The sequence below is a fragment of the Bactrocera latifrons genome, unplaced genomic scaffold (genome assembly GCF_001853355.1).
Source record: "Bactrocera latifrons isolate USDA-ARS-PBARC rearing strain unplaced genomic scaffold, ASM185335v1 scaffold_55, whole genome shotgun sequence".
In the NCBI taxonomy this organism is placed as follows: Eukaryota; Metazoa; Arthropoda; class Insecta; order Diptera; family Tephritidae; genus Bactrocera; species Bactrocera latifrons.
Genome location: NW_017537212.1, coordinates 1,217,730 through 1,232,944, shown reverse-complemented (window position 1 = coordinate 1,232,944; position 15,215 = coordinate 1,217,730). Strand labels below are relative to the sequence as shown.

General features: G+C 37.0%; 1 protein-coding gene across 4 annotated transcripts in view; it reads left to right on the top strand.

Annotated features, from left to right (window-relative positions):
• Window positions 1-15,215, top strand: part of LOC108974343 (furin-like protease 1) — a 240,956-nt gene that overhangs the window by 113,270 nt on the left and 112,471 nt on the right. For 3 of the 4 annotated variants that reach the window (XM_018942096.1, XM_018942097.1, XM_018942100.1), the window contains one exon: window positions 4,411-4,613. The gene's annotated coding sequence lies outside the window, so the exon portion shown is untranslated. Of the gene's footprint in view, window positions 1-4,410; window positions 4,614-7,915; window positions 7,936-15,215 lie in introns of those variants that run through there. The other variant, XM_018942098.1, reaches the window with a different exon arrangement.

Here is a 15,215-nt window from a genome sequence, read left to right as displayed (position 1 = left end):
CAGAACTAGCATATTTGCAGTATGTCATTACTGCTGCTTGTGTTGACGATATCCTAATTAAGCATTTAACTTTGACTGCAACGTTTCATCTCTGTAGACGTCTATCAAGAGAGTTACGCACATTCAAACTGTTTGCAATATTAATTTACATCTGGAGAGCACAGCAACAACTAAATAACTGTAATATGTCTGCGGTAAATGTGAGCATCAAAGGGCAATACCCACGCGCTGACAGCTGCAAAAAAAGTTTCAACAAACATCGCATGAAATACCGCACTGCCGACGTTAGTAACAACAACAACGACTGCATTGACATTTCAACGTTGCAATAATAAATTTATTTGCCTACCGCATGAACGAAATAATATTGTCGTGTCACTTATCTCAGCCACCAATTGCCACAAAAGACAGCCGCCAAGCGGATATAAAATTTGTTGCAAGCAAATGAAAACAGTAGCGAAGCACATGAAAAGCTGACAAACTTAATGACAGATGTCTTCAAAGCCAAAAGTCCAATAATAAACACATGCACGGGTGTCATTTTTGTGGCCTTTCCTTTAATTTCTCCTGTTTTGTTTTTTGTTTTTGTTTTTGCTTGAGGAAATTAAAATTCGCGTTGTCGTAAAATGAATTAAATTGAAATGAAATTTCAAGCGGGGCTTTAAAGTGTTGTTGCGCTGCCTTAAGTGATGATAATTGAACTGCGGTTTCGTCGCTACATCTCGTCTCATCGCGTACATCTATTTATTTCTTCCACAATTGACGACTGGCGTCACCCTCGATTCAACGTCCCGCTGCAAGCATGATGCTCACGAATATCGCCTGCATTGTTGCGTGTTGCACGTACTGTATGCCATTCATTTGTGCGTGCGAGTGTTTGTCGTATATTAGTATATTCAGAGCACTAAGCGCACGCCATAGCACGCCGGCTGCATGCAACACACTACAACGCTACGTTGTGGATTAGTTTTTAATTAATGTGCCACAGGCATGCAGCACCAGCGATCACATACGACTTGAGTCTAGTGATGCGCATGCGTAATGGTAGTTTTGTTGAAAATGAGTTATATTTTGCCTTAATTTAGCTGATGCTCTTGTGACTTTATAAACGATTGCGCCAAGCAATTAAAAGTGACATTCAGCGAATTCAAAGAAATTCATAAATGCGTGAAAACGCGGTAAATAGAATTAAAGGTCATTGTATTGTAATACTACCAAATGAAATTAGTTTTGCTCTCAATACTCATACACATACACATTAGCATTCAGTTACTTTGCTTCGTTATTCATTTTATAATATGCCATCTCATCATATAGGTTGTCAAAAAAGTCTTGCGGCGCCGAGAGCGGTAGTTCTAGTTGTATTCGTCGTATAGGGTCATGCTACACCTTTTTGGAAAGCCCATTTCACGCGCTAACACATGTTTGATTGATTGTTGTTTCTTTTAAGTCGTTCGTGAGTTATAGCGTCGCAAATATGGAGCAAAATAAAGAGAAAATACGGCATAGGTTATAGTACTACTACGATAGAGGCAAAAATGCATCTCAAGCCGCCAATAAAATTTGTGCAGTTTATGGACCCGATACAGTTTCCATTTCCACCGCACAACGATGGTTTCAACGTTTTCGTTCTGGTGTAGMGGTGGTCGMRGATGYGYCACGCWCCGGAAGBSCTGTCGTCGAAAATTGCGATAAAATCGCTGAATTGGTCGAAAGAAACGGCATAGTAGCAGCCATAGCATCGGTCAAGAGCTGGGCATGAGTCATCAAAAAAATGTTTATGAACAACTGAAAATTCAATAAAATACCGCAAGACTTTTTTGACAATCTAATATTAAAAATATTATTTATACAATTGGAAGTAATGCAATAGGTATTTTATTTTATTTTAATATGTAGATGTAGTGTTGTTTTATATAAGCCGCTTTATTTAATTTTGATATTAGTTGGTAAGCATATCAAATTATTAGTGAAAACAAATGTTGTAAGAAATTTAATTTTTTTCATACCACTTTTATAGTACATTACTTCAGTATTAAAAATATTTTTCTTTTTTTTTTTTTGGTTTACTATGATAATTGTAAGTTTTATATATACCAATTTGATGGCAACGCTTATAACAATATTGCCGATATTGTTGGCAAATTTTTATGAATTTTCATTAATCATTTATAAAATCGTAAACAGTCTCTCAAAATTATTTCACTTGTGCTTTTATCAATTCTTTCCTACTTCTTTACTGGCGTAGGCACCGCTTACGCGATTACAGCCTAGCTAAAAACAGCGGGTCAGTCGCTTCTTCTTTTCGAAACGTGGCGGCAGTTGGAAATTCCAAACGAAGCCAGGTCCTTCTCCACCACGTCTTCCCTCAGAGCTGGAGTGTTTTCGGCCATACGTCGCTATCTCTTAATTCGCCAAACTATGTCAATGTCGTCATACTATATATAGTTCATAAGTGGCAAGTTTAGTACTAGTTGGTGTTGTTCTTAAAGCTCCCGGTATGCACAGCGCAGTGATGCTTTGAAATATGTTTAAGTAAATATAAGCTACTGTGACTGAAATTTCGTGAGCAGTTTGTATGTGCGTTCTGTACAAGTCACATTGTGCATTTCCGTTACCTTCATTTGATATGTTTCCCTATCGCCTTGGCGTGCAGTGTGCTGGCCATGTTCTGAGTCTTTTAATTTTCGCACGTTTGCTTTTACCTTGGCAACTTCTTTTTTGTTGTAGCAGCTGACACTTTTCCCGTTTGCATTCATATTCATATTACCGGAGCAAGTGTATGTGAGCAACCATCCCACCAACCGGTAAGTGATGTCAAAGCCAAAGGTAAAAGTAAAACTAAAAGCGAAAGCGAATACTAACAAGGAAACGGAAAATAAACTTGAACGAAAGTATGCAACTTTTGTACACTTTTGCAGTATATCCGCAGGTGTAACTTTCGCTCTCGACACACTTAGCTCTTTGAGTGCGATTCTTTTGGTTTGCTGCTCAATATCTTATGCTATATATGTACATATATGTACCACCCTAATGAGAGTACCGCCTCCGATATTTACTTCAAAAATTGCTCGCTGAATTTGTCGATCACAAGTGTTTCTCAGTCAACTTAATAATTGGTGCGAAGCGATATCCTTTGAGCGTCAAATTGAATTGCAAAAATGAAACTATGCCAAAATTATAGCATGCAAGAAAAATAATTCTGAAAAATTGCATACATTTGTTAATTGGCAAAGTTATTGCTATCGAAGCCATACATATGCATGTACCTAAACATTGCACACCAAAAACTGTAAATAATAAAAACGTGGCAGTGTGAGAGCACGCTTGCAACAAATACGAATGAAAATTAATAACTTTTTCTGCAGCAAGGCAGTCAATTGCATGTTCAAAAGCGACCACAGCCACAGGAATACACGCACATACAACCTTGTCGGAATATTATTTATGTATATGTATGGTATATTGAATATAATAAATTAAAGTTATATTTCAAAGTTGAACACAGGAAATACTTTTACACTTGTGCAACATAAATGCAATCAAGCATAAAAAAGCACATTAATGAAGTTAAAGCTTGTGTGGAATTTTTTCCTGCATCGCATGCCACACACGTGGAAAAATTCTTGTGAAAAGCAAATAATTTAAATAAAAGTTAAAATAAAAACTATGTAAATTATGTAAAATGCGTTGGGTCTGCACTGTTATTGTTGCACGGTTGTACAACTTTGCTTGGCCACGTTTTAGAGTAAAGGGAAGTGTAAAATGATTTCAAAAGGAAAATATATCATAGTTGAGCTAAAAATTAAATTACTTTAAAAACCTTAATAAAAAAAACCAGAAAAACACAGAATTCCTTGCAAGAACTTTATTTCGGTCGTTAAGTTTGTTTGGCAGCTATACTTCACAGACATCCGATGTTAACAATTTCTTTGGAGATTGTATTATTGCTTTAGTCAGTAACCCATGCCTGCTTTAGTAAGTATTTCAAATAAAAATAAAATGTTCAGAAAATTATTAAAATACAATAAAAAATAATAACAATAATGAATAATTAGAAGTAAAAGAAAGAATGTTAAAACTATGCAATTGAATGCAGCAAAAGAGTTAAGCGCACTGTAATGAACAAAATAATCGCAACTTGGGTTCCTGCTTTCTCCAAAGGAATTTTTAACGTATTAGATATCTAAGTAAGGTAGTAGACGTGTTTTACGTTTTGCCAGCTTTGAGCATAGAATGTTTGGTACTTATGCTTCGCACTTTGATATGTTAATGAAAATCTTTTATTATTTCGAAGAATATCTACTCCCGTGTTCTAGTAATTTTAATATTTCTCTTACTCCTAACACATTTTGTTTTGCATCAGTGTGTACAGAATTTGAACATCCATTTGCTTTGCCTTTTCCGCAGATCCATTTGAACAAAGACAAATCAACAACAACAAAGGCGCTTCCAACGAAACAAATTGCGAAAGTCGTAACCTCGCATAGCTTTAGTCCCTCAGAAAGCAGCTATCGCACACCTGGACATGGAACGGAGGAGCAAACAAATATCGAAATAGACCAAGAACGCACCCAACTCATAAAAGAATAGCAGCGACAGCAATAACAAAGGTGAGGAACGCATAAAGCGAGCTTTTAGAGTAAACATATTGAATACAAAGCGAACGCTCCCCGTACGCAGGCACAAAGTTTGCGTCGTGCTGGGCGGGTGCATGCTACCAAGTTGGAAGTAATGCCGACGCACTTGTTCGCCGGTAAAACATTTCCTTTAGAACTTCTTTTCATGCGCAACTCAACTCGTTCGCCTGCTCAAAGGTGAGCAGATGTAGGAGAAAATAGAAAATATGCACTTGGGGAGTTGTCAGGGCGGAGCTGCGCCTCTGCAAGAATTTACATAAGTACAACCTGGCTTAACAGAAGAGTGAGGTAAATCCGATGGAGTGCATTTGCCCTCCCAACAATAAACAAGGACATACATATATATGTACATGCAGGCGCCTTTGAATGTGTGCAGTAAAGGTAAACAGGTTAAAAGCCAAGGCAAATGGCTGCGCTTTAAGTGCCTTTCTCCATTCTTCTCGACTGCTCCACTCTTTGTGCGCCTTACGAATTGCCTTTAATAGCTGGCATACAAACTTGCAACAAAGAAAATCTTTTTCGCAATTTTATAATAACAGCAACAAAATATAATGCCGAAAACACCAAAATCCGACTGCATTGTCGAAGTTGTTTTTTGTATTTTTCTCCTCCGCATTAAGCGCTCCGGAAAATCCTGCCTTTCACGCCAATTTGTGGCTGTCAGGTTAGTTGGGGCGGGGTTAGGCGGGCTATGCAAGCTTTCGCTTGGAGATTTAACTTGTATTTTGCAAGTAAAGTTCGTTTTCTGTTTGTAATTTTTACTTTTACCTTCCGGGTTTGGCTCACAAATTGGTTGCATGTTGGCAACAAGATTAACCTCTGCATTATGTATTTTCACTCATTTGTGCATTATTTTGCATGCCACAAGCCCTAAATGAAGTTGCAAGTAAGTGCTGGTGCATAAGTGTCGGGTGTTTTCGGTAGTGTTGTTGGTAGCGCTAGTGTGTCAACATGTGTTTGGCTACCTGGATTATTATGTGCAATATCAGTGGTGACGGCATGGAGTTTAAGTTTATGAACACAGCTTAATGAATTTGCGTTTGAGTATGCGTTAGAAAGTTTAGTTAGCTCAACTACAGTCTTTTAAATATAAAGTTTTAAATATTATGATCGTTGTCTAACGTATTAAAATGGCTGTTCCAACATTATTAATATTAAAATCATATTGAAAGAGGAAATTAATATTATAAGTAATAGATATTGGAAAATATATTTCCTTTCATAAGCTAGTACAAAAGCCATTGGAAATGGTAAAAAGTGAATAAAATCCTAGTAGGTTGAAACCCGTTGAAAAAAATAAATAAAAGAACAGAAATGAATGGAGAAATAATTTACGGAGTATCTGAAGTCGGGAAGAGAAAGAACGGGTTCAATATTTAACGGTTAAAAATGGGTTTTCTCGATTTCCTGATCGAAACTAACAGTCCCATATGCGAAGTAGTAGATAATTAAAAAATCTACAACTTTTTTAGTAAGACGTTTTCACCTGGCCTCAAAATATTTATAAAAAAGTTAAAATAACCAATTTTTTGGTAAATTTTATTTCTATCTTTTAGACATTTTTTTTTAATTTTGACATAACCTTTGAAAGATATTTATTTTTTCTCCGTAGAAACCGAAAAAATCATAATTTTCAATCGAAAGCTCTCACGTCGAAAATGCAAACCAAGTCCAGTTTTATAGGATCAGTATTCTATGAGAATACACTTTACAATTTTTTAATTAAGTGGTAACCCTATTTATTCGTCTTCTTTACTGGCGTAGACACCGCTTATGCAATTGTAGCCGGGTTAACAACAGCGCGCTAGTCGTTTCTTCTTTTCGCTACGTGGCGCCAATTGGTTATTCCAGTCCTTCCACCGGAGTGGAGGTCCTCCTCTCAATGAATCGCTAGACCTTACACACACACATTACATATACGTTCACATATGCAGCACACATAGATTCATCAACTTCCGTTCCGGCACTTTTGTTAACCATTGTTGCTGTTTGGCTCCATAGAAAATATGCCATCATTATAATCATTGCTACTTATGTGCCTATTTGTGTCTTTTCTTCAACTTTTCCTCAATTTCTTATGCACTTGTATGCTTGTTGGTGGCGGGTGGCGATTCTTCACCGCCTTTTCTTGCTAGAGCACCTCCGCTGCTTTTGTTGGTGCGCACTTTCATTAGACTCGCACTTTGTTCTTTGACGGCTATCCCTTTACTTGTAGGTGTAGTTATGTTCATATGGCTGCCCTGCAACTCCACTTCTCATCACTTAATTACTTTCTTTGCACACTGTTTGTTTCTGCCACTTTCTTGATTCAAATTCCATGTTTCATTCTTTGCTTTGCCTTGTTTCAAGAACAAAGAGCAACGTGCTCGGTTTTTACATGCTCTCATTCCAACAGCAGGGAATTGGTGGATGTGGTGTGTGACGTCTTTTGAAACCGCCACAAGGAAATGATCTCAGAGTAGTTTACACTCGCTCATTGACGGCTGTCGCTTTTACGGGTATTTTGTAATTTCCCAAAATGCGCGAAGGCCTAATGAGCATGTCATAAGTTTCCTTTAAATTAAAGAGTTGTTGGCAGCAATGGCAGTTGGCATTGGTGGGGCGCAACTTAGCGTTTTCCTTTTCACTTCGTTAGCAACGCTGCCCTCTTTTCAAGCCTCTTCGGCCAGCGTCGCTCTAAATTGGCTTAGTTACCAGCGTTGCCATACTTTTTCATGGAAATGTTTGTGTGTGTGTGTGTGTGTGCGGGAATGTGTGCACAGACATAATTTCCCCGCTTGCTATTTGTTTGTGTTTTTATGTGCTTTCCTTAAAATTTGCTCGTCTAATGACTCACGTTTAATCCTGCAATGATGGCGGATGTGCTCTAATTTCATTCGATTTAAATTAAGCGCTTCATTTAAAAGAACATTCATCGTCGCGAAGTCGTCATTTTCATAATGTTTCTAATTATTTGCGCTCATTTTGGACTGGAGAAATTCGACGGGAGCACCGTGAACTAATGAGTACACATGTACGTTAAATTAATATTTAATTGACGGATTTTGGTGCAAAATATTATGGAATCTTATGTACTAAACACACAGAGAAAATTTTCATTTGGAATGTGTTCTCATTAAACAAGAAACCCAATAGTGATAACTACGTGAGTGGTGAGTGCCTTGATCGTTGATTATTTAGAGGTTTTCTTTTTGGACATCTCAGCTTTATAGAAACAACCAAAGAACCAATTTTTTCAACCATGATGTAACCTTCTCGAGTTACCTTTACAGGAAAAAATTTGCCTTTATGCTTGGTGAGTGAAAACCAACAGTAATTATAACGACATTTCTCATATACTATACATAACCAACCGAACGTGGGAGCGATAAGCTGAATTTATGTTTTTTCCTTGTTTATCTAACAATTGTACGTATTACATAAATCCAGTCGAGAAATATATAGGTTTATTTACATATATATAAATGATCAAGATGATGTTAAGATTTGAAATTCGAATGGCTGTCTGTCCGAACGTCCGTGCAAACTGTAACTTGAGTAAAATTTGAGATATCTTGATGAAACTTCGAATGCCCTTTCCTTGGCAAAAAAATTATGAGGTCGTAGATGGGAATATTCAGACCAGAGTCTCCATTTATATCTCATAAAGTTTTCGAACTTTCAAGAGCGGTTTTTCTAAACACGGTGCGTATTTGTGTTCAGAATGACTAATTATAACTTACACGCCTTATGTCTGAAGATACTCCCGTTTTAATCCTTGCAAGTTACTAAAGTATGAAATGTTCGGTTATACGCAAACTTAGCGCTTCCTTACTTGTTATATAATATTTCGCTGCTAATTTAGAGCAAATGTTTGCTAATCACGATGAAGATTTGGAGATGCTTATAAAGCCAGAAATTTTACATTGTGCTTTTGTTACAAAAAAAAAAAAACAATAATAACCCAAAACAACAGTGGACGTTAAGTTTCGGGCATTAAAAACCCAAGGGATAACCGGAAGAGAAGATTAGGGTATACACAGAGATTAATGCCGCCGACCATCTCCAGGTAGAATATTGTGATGACCGCGGTTTGAATACTGCAACATTCTCCCTTCTGAGGGCTGAGTAGACTGTGTTTGTATTTTTGTGATGGTTTTTTGCTGTTCTTATTTGCTTTTGGTGGTATAAGCCGTTCTAAAACGGCACAGGAAGTAAATACTTCTCTCCACCTACATACACCTATATGCATAGCAGCATCACACCATCATACACACCCATTCATAAACGCATCGCATCACTCGCCTTTTGTCGCCACGCAGCTATTTCCCTCAGTTTGCATTCTTTTTGACTTACAGCCAGCTTATGCGGCTTAAATGGGCTGCAGATTAAATAGTGTTCTTGGTATAAGTGTGTGTGTGTGCTTGCTTGTGTTGTGTATATTTTTCCAATGACAGCTGCGATTGTTGTTGTTCTAGCGATTGCTTACTCGCCGAGGTGTTTTAGTGTTGTTCCATTTGTCGTTGCCTTGCTTAAGTTGTAAGCAGTGATTTGCATGTTCATTCGTGCTTTTTTCAAGAGCGCAAGAGAGGAGCAGCAAAACAAAGCAGCAAACAAGCAAGGCGCTCACCATCCCAAAGAACAGCTGTAGCAGCAATTTCACCGTTATAAAAGTCAACAATGAGCCGCATAGTCTTCAACACTCTTCCATTTATTGTGTTTTTTGCTCTGGTTTTTTTTTTTGGTTTGTTTGCTGCAGTTCCTTGCTGTGAAATGAAACATTTACTGGTGTTGGTATGTACCTGTGCGTCTAGTATATACATATGAGTATATACATATGTAGAGCTTGCGAAACGTCGGAATTTTCTTTTGGTGCTCTATTCCCAGTTCTTATGATGAGTACGAGAATTATTAGTGTTTATTTATATTTAAATAAAAGCTCAAAAGTTAGAAAATAATCCTCAAGTGTTATGAGCTCGCTCTGCAGCTGAATGTGAGCAATTTGCAGTTTAGAAATATATCATTGTTTTCTGATAATTCTATTTAAGAAGTGGTTTGCAAATTTCACCTTGGTTTTACTTAATGATTTGTTAGCAAGCTTTTAGCTTTCCAACCTGCTTTACTTAAATCTCTAAGCAGCAATATTTTCGTAAGTTTATGGATATTGTGTGGACACTTTGCTTTAAATGATTACTAAAGCTAGAATAACAAGGGAAGTCAAAGTCCGCAATAGTGCCATAGCATTTCAAACAGTCTTTAGTTTTTAAATTGTCTTATTCTAATTTATGTATAACTATTAAAGCCGAGTCCAGAAAAGCTATTTCTAATCGCTTTATTACTTACTAGTGGTAGTACCGCATACTTATTGCATATTTACACAAATGTTTGATAAGCGCCAGATTTCATCACAGAATGGAAATTGTACCCTGCTCACAACGAGCTCAGCTACTTCTTCCTCGACTCATTTTCAAATTTTGCATAAACCGTAACCAAAAACAATAAGAACAAATAAAAGTTTAAAACCACTTCACGTGCAACGCCCTTTCATAAAAGCGTAACAATTATGGCCCATATGTATGTAACAATACGATGCAGGCGGCCCCTAAAAGTAAGCAACAGCAAACAAAAGGCACTTTTGTGTGCATCCGACTGGTGCTGGAATAAAGCCTTAAACGCAAGCTGTCGCGGAATCGAAGATAAAACACACCATCGGGTGCCAAACAATGGCAGCTCCATGCAGCCCTACAGTATGTAAAATGCACTCAGCTCCCGACAACGCCAATCCATAATGCAAAAGCGACCGCTTACATGCACTTCGAATTGCATACTTTTGTGCGCATGTAGCCGAAGCGGGAAGAAACCGCTGACGCTGAAGTAGCGCTGAGTGTTGCTGCACGAAAATTGGCTCACTTGGAAATGGTGAAAACAGCGAAAAAATTTACCATGAAATGCGGCAACATAACAATTGAAACTCATGACGCCTTAAAGCATGCAAATACACATTTATTTCTTGCAGAAATTATGGCATAATTCTCGACCTGAGCTGGAAAAAAATGCATTTAAGTGATGTTGAAAAACTGGCGCGGAGCTTCTGAAATTTTGGAGCAAATTTTTTATTAAGTTGCCAACGCTGAACAAATATAGGCGCAATTCCATGATTTACATCTTCTACGGAATAAGTGAGACTCTGTATTCTTTTCAAGTTATGAAGCGAACTGATAATTGGTTTCAATTATGCTTAAATCATAACGGCACTTACAATTTGAATGCGCCATCACTTTTCTTAATTGCTGTAAAGGGTCTGAAGCTCCGAAGTTGCAGTGTTCTTAAGCTGTGACTAACGCAAATGGTGCGAAATGCTTTGCATGTACCTAGGCATGTGATCTTTATATATATATATAGTGTTGTTGAGAGGGTGCCTCTGTATGCAAAGGTTGATTTGTGTGACGTTTTTGTAATTGCGTACGTGCGTGCGTTCTGGCGTGTTTACGTGCGTGAAGTCATTTTGGAGCTTTCCAGTAGCTCCACAAATCCTCAAACTGGTTTTCTTTTTTGTTGCACGTCGTGTTTTGGGATGTTTTACCGTTGATTTAACATCTATTGTATTTATTGTTGCTACAAATCAACTTTCACATCCTAGCATTGTTTACACGGTAAATACAGCACGTGTGGGTACACACACGAGAGTTCATATATACAAGTAAATGCGCACTTTTTCGCTTTTTTCCGAGAACTACATCGTGCTTCGCTGCCTTGTTGCTTTAATTGCGGTTTCGTATTCGACAATCGATACCAAAATATAATATTACCCGCAGTCGACAAAGGTGTGGTTGCAATAAAAAATAATTTAATCAATATTTGACTTAAACATTTTTATTTATTCTATAGTCCCAAATACTGGATTAAAAAATAAAAAAACAAATCCCAAAACTACCGGATTGGGAATAAATAACCAGTAAGAAAGTTCGGTTGTAACCGAATATTTTATGTATACTCTTGGCACTTATCAAGGATCAAAGCAGAGAAATAATGGAAAACCAAGTGTTTAAAATGTATTCTTAACTCAGAGCTCAATTTCTATTGAACTAATAAATGCGAGCCAATGTCAACCAGTCGTAAATTAATGTCAATTATCCCATTAGTTTCCGTTGAGCCACCGCGAACCAGACTGCACCACAAAACAACATGTTTGCTGTGATCATTTTGTGTATTGTTCTAAAAAAAAACTGTCTCAAAACCAAAAATAAAGAAAATTTAAAAAGCGGGAACAATAAATTGTACACAATTTTCTTGACAAAATTTAGGAAATCGTGTCCGTTTGTCATAGATAAAATGAACAAAATGTCAACACAATAGTGTTCGTGACCGATCATTGGAACGTATTTATATACGGTTATAGGAACTGCTTTTGTATGTAAATAATGTCACTGTGTTGAACTCGAAAGAAGTTTAACTTCGGATGCATCGAAGTTCTTCTTCCTGGAAAAAACGAATAAGTGCCATTTTGCTTACATTTTATGCGAAAATACTCTTTTCTTGTACTCTTTTTCATATTTTATATTATGAGATCATTGACCTCTTTGTTTACATTTTATAACGTCAATAACGTTTTTGGTTACATTAAAACAAATCAACAACCATGTTTCCATTACAAGGTCAATGACCCGTTTGTTTACATTTTATGGATCCAATAATTTTTGTTTATGGTAAGCACAGTCCACAACCTTTGTTTACATTTACCCAAGTCAAGAACCTTTGTTTACATTTGAGGACAATAGCCGTATTGTTTACATTTTATGAGGTCAATGGGCCCTTTGGGTTACATTTTAAGAGGTCAATGACCCTTTTGTTTATATTTTGCCGAATTCAGTGACTGCTTTGTTTATATTTTAGAGGACCAATAATCTTTTGTTTAAATTTAACCAAGTCCACAACCTTTGTTTACATTTGCGATCAATGACACTTTTAAGGGGGTTGGTCAATGACCCCTTGTTTTTACATATTTAGAGGTCTATGACCCTTTTGTTTACAATTATTCAGGGCCACAACCATTACTTACTTTTAGCCAACTTTTGTTTTCATTTGGGGTCAAGTCCCCTTCGCTTTCATTTGCTTTCGGACTATTTACCTAAAGAACACTATTTGTGTGTAGTTTAATACCAATTTATTCATTGCTGCTTTATTTCTATACTGGTAATAATTGAATCAGATGGAATTTAAACATGTGTCACATAGGAAGTGGGCGTGTTTATGTCCGAATCCTCTCATTTTCATCGTAGAATAGGTCTGCATGACACTTACATAAGTGTCTAGGAGATTAAATTATATATGCAATTTATATACGTATATACGTAAACATGCTATATGGTTATGTTTGTTTGCATCGCTGAGAACAGGAAATTGAGTTTGTATTAAAAGCATAGCAAACAGAAGCAATCAATCATAGAATGGTAAATGAAACTGGCAAGAAAGCCTTTGCTTTGATATATAAAATAAAAGAAAATGAAATATTTGAATTGGATACATACATTTGTGCATAAATACCTACATCTCTTCATCAATATTTATATACTTGTCAATATTTTATAATCTGCTGGTCATTTGTGCTTCTGCTTAATCCTTTTTTCAATTCACTCAATTTGAGAGGCTCCAGGTTGTATTCAATGAGCGAACAATAGATATTACACATACATACAAAGCATTGCAAGTTGCGTATCCGCCATGGCGGTTGAGCGACCGCTGTGCTGGTGCCGCATACGCCCTGTAGTTCCAACCCTCAGCAACTCAGTTTTGTAGATACAAATATTTATGTTTATGTTGACTGGTACCGGTGATGAATGAAAAATGGAACTGGCGACCAATATACCGTTATTGATATATCCTTCCAATCTCTCCTCTCTCTAGTGGCACATTCATTTGACCCTTGAAACTTACGTTCAACAAGCAGTAAAGAAAAAAATATCGTTTCTAATTCCTAAAAATCTGGAAAAAATGTGAAAAAGCGAAAATAATAATCGATATTTATCGCTTATTTAGTAATATTTATTGATGATTTCCCAAAGCGGAAACAATTCGATAACTTCATTAGTAAACCGTAGGTATGAACCTTTTTTAGTTTAAGACCTGATGCAATGACATCGGCTACAGGCGAGTTCACCAATTAGTGCAAACGACAGAAATAAATTACCATGTCGCTTTAATGGCATCTGGTTTATCTCCGCAGGCCATCAGTATTCGCACATACATTCATATATATACATACATATATAGCATAAGCATCTGTACGCATGTATGTGTGGCGCACGCACATGAAATTCTTAATTATAATAAATATTAATGCGCGCGCAAGCAAATAAACAATGGATAGCTGAGTATATGCTCGCAATAGAATGAGTAATTTCCAAATAAATTGAATTGTTGGACAAGCGTGGGTCCATGAAATATTAAACGCGCAATTTACCCGATTTGCTGGAAGCTTTACCTTCCATTTGTTTACTCGCCGCCAGATATTCAACATTAGTTGCTTTTGGGTGTTCAATTACCTAATCCTTTCCCTGTTGGCTGCCATTTTTACATGCATTTGGTCAACCAGCGTTAGAGCCCGGTAATATAGGTGGGTTCATGGTGTATCTGTTATTGATTTCTCAAGGCTGCGCTCTCGATTTGTCCGGAAATTAGCAGTTTTCGCATAATTTAGTGGAATAAAGAAATTTATTCGCACTTTCCACTGAAAAATTTTGTACTCATATTCAAATTGAAATCAGTCAGTTATACCAAGAATGAAGTAATGAAACTTCTTGTGTGCTGGAATGGGAAGGGTGCGTATGTATGTGAACATATAAGTGATGATATGTTTAGATCCCATAAATTCATGCCACGAACAGTTAAGTGCTAGACATTTTTCACGAGATTTCAACTTTTATAAAAACTATTAAACATGATTTTAGTTTTATCAAAAAAGGGCATATTTTATTATATGCTCTGTCAAAACGGTGTCATCGGTGGTTCACGAAAAGCACATGTCGAACTCATTACACCAATTTTATGTTGAGATCTGTAAGACTTGTCAGCTAACCACTGTCATCCACGTTAGGATTGCGATACATCTCGGAATTTATATTTTTCTCATATCTCTGGTTTTTGCCCACGAAATAATACTGTAAAATAAATTACGACAATAAATTACGGTGTTACTCAAGCCGGCAATACTTTCAATGGGGTTGCCGCTCTCTCAGCACCGCACGTGTCTTCTATACGCGCAAAAGCGCTCTCTCTCCCCATCATTCTCTGTCCCCAAAACTCTCTCTGACATTTTAGCGCGTCCTTTATCGCCTCGTCTGATCGCGTCGTCATTCTTTGACTTAAGTTTTGCTTCAACTCGAGTCTAGGAGAAAACTTTTTAGCTGCAGGTTACACACACGCTCACACGTATGTCCATTCATTTTCAGTTTATATGTTTAATGGTCTCTGCACACACCGTATGTTAATGTGTGCGTAACTCTGATATGAATATATTTGATGTTTTTGTTTCAGCTTTCGCTCACAACGGGCGCTGCCTGTCAGTGGCGGTGGAGAAACACACACACACACGTTGTA